The sequence below is a fragment of the Heterocephalus glaber genome, unplaced genomic scaffold (assembly GCF_053883595.1).
Source record: "Heterocephalus glaber isolate CG9 unplaced genomic scaffold, H.glaber_assembly_v1.0 deba00001547, whole genome shotgun sequence".
NCBI classification, from domain to species: domain Eukaryota; kingdom Metazoa; phylum Chordata; class Mammalia; order Rodentia; family Bathyergidae; genus Heterocephalus; species Heterocephalus glaber.
The window spans coordinates 6,055,005-6,065,220 of record NW_028258340.1 but is presented as its reverse complement, the minus strand read 5'-3'; the positions used below and the strand labels follow the sequence as shown (position 1 = coordinate 6,065,220).

The 10,216-nt window shown below is 38.7% G+C and overlaps 1 long non-coding RNA gene across 1 annotated transcript in view; it reads left to right on the top strand.

Moving 5' to 3' along the window:
* The first annotated feature begins 1,609 nt into the window (after positions 1-1,609).
* The window catches only part of LOC147824329 (uncharacterized), a 161,579-nt gene continuing 152,972 nt past the window's right edge, over positions 1,610-10,216 (top strand). The window contains exon 1 of the long non-coding RNA XR_015442426.1: positions 1,610-1,740. This is a non-coding gene — a long non-coding RNA (uncharacterized LOC147824329). The remainder of the gene's footprint in view (positions 1,741-10,216) is intronic.

Sequence of the window (10,216 nt, the reverse complement as noted above, 5' to 3'; positions counted from 1 at the left end):
TTCTCCTGTTTTTTCATGGACTCCTATGAGTCTTATGTTATTCTTGTTTGCATCATCTAGCAGCTGTTGGATTGATTTCTCGTGGTCCCTTACTATCTTTAAGAAATCTGTTTTCCTGGTCCTTAACTGAGATCCTGTCTTCTATATCTGATATTCTGTCTTCAGATTCTCTTAGTCTCCTTTGCATGCTTTCAATGGAGTTTTTAATCTCCCGAATATCTGTTTGAATCTGTTTCATGGATTCCATTTCTTTGTTATGTTGGGTGATCATGTTTTCCATTTCTTTCTTTTTCTGGGCATTCATGGCTTCCAGCATGTTTCTGATCTCATCTATTTTCTTATCTGTTTCTGCTCTAGAGCTTCTAATCACGTCTTTCACTCTGCTCACCATGTCTGTATTTATCTGGGAGATTATTTCTGTTTTGAATTTTTCTAGAGCCTCATGCATCTGCTTTGTTACTTCCTGTGCTCTCAGTTCAGGGTGTCCAAGTGGTGGCTTATCAGACTTTTCCACCTCATTTCCCCCACAATTTCCTTTTTGTGGTGTGGAAGCCTGTGTTTGTGCCTTGCTTAAGTGTCTTCTCATTTTTGTTTTTGGTACTGTCCTTGGTTTAATTCCTGGGTTGATATTTCAAAATTCCTTAATGTAGGTATCTTTGTTGCTTGTGCTTAAAACCTTTGTGGAATGATTGCTTTTCAGAGGTGTCTTCTAGCTATAGCTTGTGTTTGGGTTTGGAGACTCTAATGACTCTGAAGCCATTATATTTTTCTTCTACCCGGAAGGAAAACTAATTAGATCAATCACAACATGTTAGCCCAAATGACATAGTCAGCAATACCATAGCATCAAGCACAGCTTAGAAAATGACAATTTGTGGTAGTTATTATTCTATCACTTTTAACTATGTGAGTTAAATTAAAGCTGAGGACCAACCCAACATAAGTTTATAATAAATAAACTCTTCAATATAACATCTTTCCCCTTTGGGGTGGGGAATTAAAAGGAGTTGGGGAGGGAGGGAAAGGTAAAAAGAACAGGTAAGATTCGCGGTGAGGCCAGAAGACACAGAAAGATCACACAAACTCTAAGAAGTTGTTAAAGGCAAGAGAAAAAGGCAGAATGAAAGAACAAAGATGTGAATAGAATCACTTAACAGCAACAGGGAGGCTAGATATCAAATTTACTTTCCTTTAAACCTAATGATAATCAAGAGAAGAAAAAAACAATAAGGGAGAAATCTGAATTCAATGGAGAAAGGATCAAATGGGGAGATGAGGAGCAATGTGGGACAGCTAATGAATGAGTGAGAGAGAGAGAAAGAAAAGATAAAAGAAAGAAAAGAAAGAAAAGTATAACTTTGAAGAGTAGAAAAAAAGTAAAAATTAAGAATTAAAAATAAGAGAAAAAAATTTGTTTTTCTTTTTTGCAAATAGCAATAGAAATTATAGGCCTCCTTCAGGGTATGTCTCTGCTGTCACAGTAGGCAACCTAGGAATCCCTGTGCATATACAAGTCAATGAGTCTCAGCAAGCCAGCAGCAGAGGAAGTACAGTGGTCTGATGTGCCTTTATTGTAGAGATTCTCTTTACTTTTCTGCTGAGCTTCAGTTTTCACCGAGGAGCCTGAGAAGCCTTCTTTCTGTTACTAACTTCTGCTCTATCTTGTGTCGCTCAGGACAAGGGCCTTTATAATCTCCTGTGCCTCTGTAGTGTGGGACCAGGCAGCAGAAAAGCCAGAAGGTAGGAGGCGCACGGCGTGGGGGGGGGGGCGGGCACTGAGCGTTGGAGGCGCCCACGCTGCTAAGCCGACCTCACTGTGCCGTGGGCGTGACCCGGGACAGCCGCGGAGCTTTAAACTGCTTGTGTCACCTGGCCTGTCACCGCAGCACAGAGAGCGTCGGATGGGGATGGGGCTGCAAGAGGCCTCTGCGAAGTCACAGTGCTGTGGGTGTGGCCTGGGAAGGCCAGGAGCTTCATGCTGCTTGTCTCACCTGGCTGGTCGCTGCAGCTTAGGGAGCCTCTAAGTATCTTTTTTCACTAAGGAGTACACGGATGGCAACTGATAGGTAGTATCACAATTAGGGCTGATCACTAGAAAGATCAAGGCAGGACTAGAGGATTGAGACTTTCAGCCCCACCACCAAACTTCTGGAGAGGGGCCAGGAGCTTTGGATTAAGTTAATCATCAGTAGCCAGTGATTTGATCAGACATACTCATGCAATGAAGCTTCAATAAAAGATTCAAAAGTTTCTCAGAGTTTCTCAATACCTGAAAACATGGAAATTCCTTTAGGGTGGACCCCCAGAGAGGACATGAAAATCTGTTTTATCTGGTGTTCACTGGTATCTTTTATAACATCTTTTATAGTAAACCAGTAACATGAGAGTTTCCCTAAGCTCTGTGAGCCATTCTAGAAAATTAATCAATCCCAAGGAGAAGGTTGTGGGAACCCCAATTTAGAGATGGGCCATCAGAAGCGTAGGTAAAACCACCTGGAGCTTGCAATTGCATCTCAAATGAAGAAGGGCAGTTTCAGGGATTGAGCTCTCAATATGTGGGATTGATACAGTGTGTGATGGATTTGAGAGACAGATTCTAGCTTCTTGTGTATGTTGAGTAAAGAATTGCAAGCATACACCCAGGTGGTATAAGAAAAAGCAGCTATATGTATTGAAGTAAATGGGAAGGTGTTCTTGGTCATGCAAGTTCATGCCAACAGAAATAAAAAGAGTGGCATGACTGGGGAAGAAAAGTGGTGCCTTGACAGTGGGGGAATAGGGAGAGGAAAAGATAAAACAGGCTTTTGGATTTAAAAGATGTGTACCCCACCCAGGGTGTCTCTCATTGGATCTCTCTGGATATGATTGACAGAAATGATTGACAAGGCGTGCGCTCTGGCTCAGAGCTTTAGAGATTTCCTGGGTCTTTGTTATTCTTATTTTTGCTTTTCTTAAGACAATGGAAACAGTATGGGTCTTGAGGTGTTGCCCAAATTCAAGTGGAGGGTTCAGGAGTGGTTCCAGAGCCTTAATTGGGCTACCTGCAGCAGGATCTGATACTATTTCTAGGTATATAGTGTCAGAATGGAATTGAATTAAAGCACATACCCCTGGTGTCTACTGATATAGCATTGCTTACTTGGTGCTAGGAAAAACCATTCGTACACCTGGTGTCAGAAGGATGCCATGAGAGTTTAGTGGGAGTGAAGCAGGACTTAAAACAAAAGGAAAGACAGGTTTCCCCAACCTAAGCAATTCCCCTTTAGTTTCCCCCCTCCCTGTGGCTGTTGTTCTTTGCTCTGTCAGCTTTGTTCCTATAAGTAGTGGTTTCACAACATCCTTTTTTTATAACAGCCTGTTTCTCTTCCACCAACCAAGGCCACCAAGATGTGCTAAATTACAAGCTGTCACTGTTCAAATAACAGCCTTTGTTCTGCTTCTGTAAACTCACTTGCCCACCTACAAGTTTTGAACTGTTAGGTAGACCAAAACCCCTTCAGCAACATGTATAAAACTAGAGGCCTTCCTTTGTTCTGGGCTCAGCTTTTGGATTTAAATCTATTGAGCCAATGTGAACCTAAATAAATCTTCCTGTTTCACCCATTGGTCTCTCTGATCTCTTAAATTGTGCAACAGGAGACACATAGTTTGTTCTTTCCCTGTGTCCTTAGATGCACATAAATTAACTAGTGTAAAAACAAATACTAGGCCTGGAGTGTGATTCAGTGGTACAGGATCTGATTAGCTGTAAGCCCCTGGGTTCCATCCTCTAGTATTGTAAGGAAAAAATACAAAACATACACTTATACAGATCTCCACATCTTATAAAATGAAATTGAACACAATGCATTTGATTTCTTAAAATTTGTGTATCTCCTGTTTTTTCCTTAAAAATACTTGAAACAGTTAATGCACAGACTTAAAATGTAAGAAAGACAATGGATCTGGATCAAATCTAGCAAACTTTGGTTTTGGAAATTCCTGGGAATTTCAGAGAAAGAAGGAATCTAAAGATAAGTAAATGTACTAATTAAATAATATATTAATTTCTAAATGGATGAAAATGTCCTAGAAATAATAAAAGCAAAAAGTCTTTTTTGGAGTACTGGAAAAGGAACCTGGGGCCTTGTACATGCTAGGCAAGTACTCTATCACTGAGGTACACACCCAGCTGTTTTTATTTTATTTTGAGACAGTATCTCACTAGTTTGTCTGATATGACCTCAAACTTCCTGCGCTCCTGCCTCAGCCTCTCAAGTAGTTAACATTATAGGCATGTGTCAAGACAATCAATCACCAAAAGAAAATGATTTTTAAAAGTCAATAATCCTGCATTCAGGTGGCTGAGGCAGAAAGATCATAAGGTTGAGGCCAGCCTGGATTAAAGAGTACATTAAAGGGTAGGGCAGACTACATAGCAAGACCCTGTCTCAAAATTTTTTTAAAAAAATCATTAATCTAAAATGCTGTTCAACTTCTGAGCAACATCCTGTCCTATACATCTTTGGAGTTTTCTGCTGAATTCCCATTTTCTCAGAATTTCTCTCTCCCATGTACTGTATGTGGTGGCAGCCTGAGTTGCTATGTGCTATATTATTACAGTGGGTCCCTGCAGGACATCTAAAACAAGCCAAGATTTTAGACTTTAGCCCTAGAGAATTAGGAATTTCCTTTTGTGGATTTGTCTGCCAAATAGCACAATGTTGGGATTAGTGGTAGTCACATGCCTCTCTGCAGATGGCAGAGCAGCAGAAGCTGGTTTTCAGAAAGCTCAAAGAAAGAAAAGGGAAAGAATAGGGCTGAGAATACCTTGATTATATCCTAGCTTCCTGTGCTACTTTTTCCTGAACTCTAGCTATGTTCTTATGTCTTAAGACTTCAGGGTGATGAGGCAGTATCTTGCAGTAGTGCAGATGGTGGGATGTGACATTAGGTTTCCTGCATTTGAATTTTCATCACTAGCTATGGGACCATCTGAAAGTTCTACTATTACTCTAAGTCTAAATCTTGGTTTATTCATCTATCTGTAAAAGGGAGACAATAGATCCCATGTTCCTGGGGAAGAGAAGCTGAGCCGGTCCCAGCACCCAGAAGGAAGCTCCCCCACCGCCATCCCACGGTCCTAGGGCAGAGAAGGTGAGCTGGTCCTAGCACCCAGAAGGAAGCTCCCCCACTGTCATCCCAAGCTCCTAGGGCAGAGAATGTGAGCCTCACGGGTGCCAGAAGCACACCCCCCCCGTGGAAATGAGAAGACACTTAAACAAGCCTCAAAAACAGACTTCTGGATCACCTACAGCAACCCCAAAGGGAAACGAGATGGAACAATCTAATACTTAACCACCTGGACTCTCTGAACTGGCAAAAAAAGAGGATCTGGGAAACATGAAATCAGAAATAATTTCTCAGATAACAGCAGAGATTGTGCCCATAGTGCAAGACATCATTAATAAATCTAGAGAGGGCACAGATAAAAAATAGAGGAGCTGAGGAACATGATGGAATCCCAACATAGGAAACAAATGGAATCCATAAAACAGATACAAACAGATTTCCAAGAGATTAAAAACTCCACTGAAGGTTTACACAGCAGAATGAACCAATGTGAGGATAGAATTTCAGATACAGAACATAAGATTGCAATTATTGAGGAGGAAAGAAAAATTGCTTTAAAATTGTAAGGGAACACAAGAAATCAATCCAGCAGCTGCTAGATGATGCAAAGAAGAATAACATAAGACTGATTAGAGTCAATGAAGAAAAAGGAGAGAGTGCAGATGACATAAAAAAAACTGTTCACAGAAGTGATGGCAGAAAACTTCCCAAGGAGAGGAAAAGAACTTGACATACAGATAAGTGAGGCATATAGGACTCCAGCTAGCCTTGATCAAAAAAAATCTACACGTAGGCATATAATAGGATTCCAGAAATCCAACAGAAGAACAAAATTCTACAAGCAGTGAGAGAAAAGAAACAAATCACATACAAAGGAAAGCCCATCAGAATCACAGCAGACTTCTCAATGCAAACTTTTGAGGCAAGAAGAGCTTGAAGTGATGTATTTCAAGCCCTAAAGGAAAACAGCCTCCAACCCAGATTGATGTACCCTGCAAAACTATCTTTCAAAATTGATGGAGAAATAAGATATTTTCATGATAAAGAGCACCTCAGGAACTTCATGAATACCAAACCAGCACTCCAAAAAATTTTAGACAATACCCCAGGAAAAGACAATGAGGATCACAACCCCAGGAAACCCAGCAAAATGAATCCGTTGGGCATGATAAATTAAAAGCAAAGGGGGAGAATCCAACAAGAAGAAAAAGTCATGACAAGGCTTTGTAAACTTTTAACTTCATCTCCCTAATGAATGTATAATTCAATCTTATTATTGTACTGATTAGTATTTTTCTGATTCTAGAGTTGCACACCTTTCCTTGTGCTATACTGGCTATTTATCATCTTCTTATGTCTACTTTTTAATTGGATTGTCTATTAATGAGCTACAAGAGTTCTTTATATATTCTGGTCATAGGTTACATGAATTGTAAATATGGTCTGTTTAAGGACTACTTTTCATTTCAATGATGTCATTTAAAGTTCTAAATTTTGATGGAATCTCATTTATCAATTTTTTTCTTTTATACATACATCATGTTTTTTGTATCCTAGGTAGTTCTTGCCTACCCTAAATTCATAAACATTTTCCCTTATAATTTCTTCTTAAAGTTTTATAATTTTAGGCTTTCTTATTTAGCTTCATAGATCCCTTCAAGTTATTTTCATGTATGGAAATAAAGTGTTGAGGTTCATTTTTTATATACGGATACCAGGTGTTCTAGTGCCATTTGCTGAAAACACTATCTCTTCCTGAGCTTTTGAATTGAGTTTATATTCTATAAAATGCTAATGTTAAATAATCTTTCAAAACTCAGTGGACCATATATGTGTGGTTCTATTTCTAGATTCTCTGTTTTATTCCAATGATCTATATGTCTTTCCTTATACCAACACTGCCTTGATTACTGTAGATTTAGAAGAAGTCTTAAAATTAGGTACTAAATGTCTTCCAACACTTTTTTGTTTGTTTGTTTTTTGTTTTTTAACTTTTCTAGGTCCTTTGAACTCCTACATAACTTTTAAATTTCAATATCCAATTCTTCATTTATAGCAAGTATACACAGACCTGATTGTTTATATATACCTTGTGTTTTCTGATCCTGCTAAATTCAAATACAAGTTCTAGGGGCTCCTAGAGATTTCTTAGTATTTTCTCTGTAGATGATCACTTCATCTACATATAAAGATTTTGCTTCTACCTTGCCAATCCTATCCTAATTGTGTCAGACTAACTGCCAGACTATTTTGGTAGGGCCTAGGTTTCAAAATTTAATGGACAGATAAAGAGTAAGCATATCTACCCTTGTTCCCCACCTTAAGGAGAAAGCATTGTATCTTCTCCATTCATTTAAGGTGTTCTCGCTGGAAGTATGGAGTACATGTCTTTAATCTGTTGAGAAGGTTCTGTTCTACTTCTAGTGTCCTTATAGCTTTTACCATAAACAGCTGTAGAATTTAGTCCAATACTTTTTCTCCAACTAGTGACAGGATCATATGGCTTTTTCCTTTCCTCTGTTTAAATGATGACTTTTGGGGGTGGCAATGCTGAACCAACACTGCCATCCCTATAACAAAACTCCTTTCTACATCCTGCCAGATCTGACTTCTAATAGTTTGTTTTGTTAAACAAATTTCTATCTATGTTCATACTTTTTTCTTCTATTATCTTTATCCAGTTTTAGGATTACCACAATGTTGATTTCCTAAAATGAGGGGAGAAGTGTTCCTTCTTTTTTCTGTTTTAATTGTTTGATATAATCTATCAGTTAAAATGTTTATGAGCCTGCTGTTGTTATATAGGTAGGTTTTCAAGCTAGGAATATACTTTCTTTAATAGGTGCTATTCAAATTTTATATTTCCTCCAGAGTTAGTTTCATTAATTTGTCTTCCAAGGTACTTCTTAGAAGTTGTCAAATTTATTTCAAAAAAGATTTCTGTAATATGCTTTCTATATCCTTTTACATTCTGTAAAATCTGTGGTAACGTCTCCTAGATCTTGATATTGTAATTTAAAAAATGTATAATTGATATTGTGTAATAGGAAGAAAAGGTCTAAAGGAGCAGAGAAAGTGGGAGGGGTAGGGGAAAGGAAAAAAAGGGAAAAGAAAAGAATATGAGAAAAGGAAAAAATGGCAACAAAGTCTTGCAAATAGGGAAGGGTGGAGGGGGTGAAGGGAGGGCAAGGGAAGGGGAAATAAATAAGAACGAAGATACTCATATAATGGTACAGGATTCCAATGATGAATGTAACTATATTTTATACCTAAAATGTACCAATAATCTTTAAAAAAAAAGGGCCAGGGATTTAGCTCAGTGGTTTTGCTGCCTGCTGTGCAAGTGCAAGGACATGAGCTTGATCCCTGGTGCAAAAAGAAAAAAAAAAGGGAGACAATATCATGCCAAGCCCTATTTTAAAGGATTACAGTGAAGAAGTAAATCATTTGATACAAAATAAGGGCTGAATGTGAACTATTAATTGTAATAAAAGTTCTACTATTAGTAAATTTTGTTCATATCTATAATATTATGGAAACTTCTAATATCCTTACAGTAATACATTTTTCTGCTTAAGTAGTGTAGGGGCAGAAAAGATACAGTCGCTTTTTTCCTCCTCAAATCAGTCACGGCTGGTATTGCTATTACAAAAGACAGGATAATAAGAGAAAAATGTAGGTTATGGTTTATAGCTGAATGTTCCCCCAAAAGCCTCATTCTTTCATAGGCAGGGCTTTTGGAAGGTGATTGGATTATGGGGGCATTATAGCTTACTTGATGTTTGGAGGTGGGGTCTGAGGGTGAGGTGTGGAAGGGTGTATCTCCCTTTGCTGGCTCCTCCCTTTCCTCTCTGCTTCCTGGCTCCTGTGAGGTAAGCAGCTTTTCTCCACCAGACCCTTCCACCATTTCTTTCTGCCTTGGAGCCAGCCAGCTATGGACTAAAACTATTATAGGCAGCTAAGTTAGATAGAAATTAATATACAGTCAGAGAGAGATTGGGTTCTTAAGGAAATCAGCAGAATAAAAATAGACATCAGAATTGTGGCTGGAGGTGGATCTGAGGAAGATCAGGCCTCAAGATAAAGATGCAATAGCCAGGCCTACATGTCTCCTTAAGGGATGAGCAATAACATGGAATTTTACTGTAATAAGTACCACCTGGCCCAGGAAATTCAGATAAGGATCAGTCACTCAGGATGTGACCAGAGTATTCAGACCCATTCCTTCCCCAAAGTGCCTTTGTTTTTTCCGGTTTCCTTGCTACATGACCCACTTCCCTATTGGATCAATATTATCTTAGCACCTATACTTGTACTCCTATAGATTGATTACAGTTTGACCCACATTGTACCCACATTGTGACTTTGCTGTATAAATTACCCCAACAAAGGGCTTCAGTGACAACTTACTTCTGGGACCCCTCACGTTCTCTCAGAGGCTATCTCTCCATAAACCTTTCCTTCTCTAACCTCCCTTGTCCTTTGGAATTCATTCTTTGATTTCAGGAGACACAAACATCTGACATGCAGCAGACTAAGAGTTATATTTCTCCTATATCAAAACCATGAGCTAAAATAAACCTCTCTTCCTTTAAGTTATAGGTATCAGGCATTTTGTCCCAGCAAGTAAGAAAGTGACTATGACAATATTCCAAAGTTATGTAATCCAAGTTTTATATGACATGGAAGCCTTCCAAATGAAGACCCAAAGACCCAAGGAAAAACTGATCAATTTTATGCTCAGATTCAATTTCAGCCATGTAGAAAGTGATTGGAGAAAAGGGTATGCTCTAGTGGTAGTAGACTGAAGGAAGAAACCAGAAAGACTGATTTATCTGGATTTTTACTGGCTTCCCTTTGTAGTGTTTCTTTCTACCAGGCAGGAACCCTCTTGAATTAGAGTCTTATGATCTACTATTGGATAAGACAAGTCAAAGAATGTCTTTTTCACATACTAGGGATTAAATTCAGTGCCTTAGCATTGAGCTAAATTATCAGTCCTTTTAATATTTTTTTTTGAGACAATGTCTTACTATGTAGTTCAGGCTGGCCTTGAACTCACTATGTATCCCAGGCTGGCCTCAAATGTGTGGGTATCCTCCTG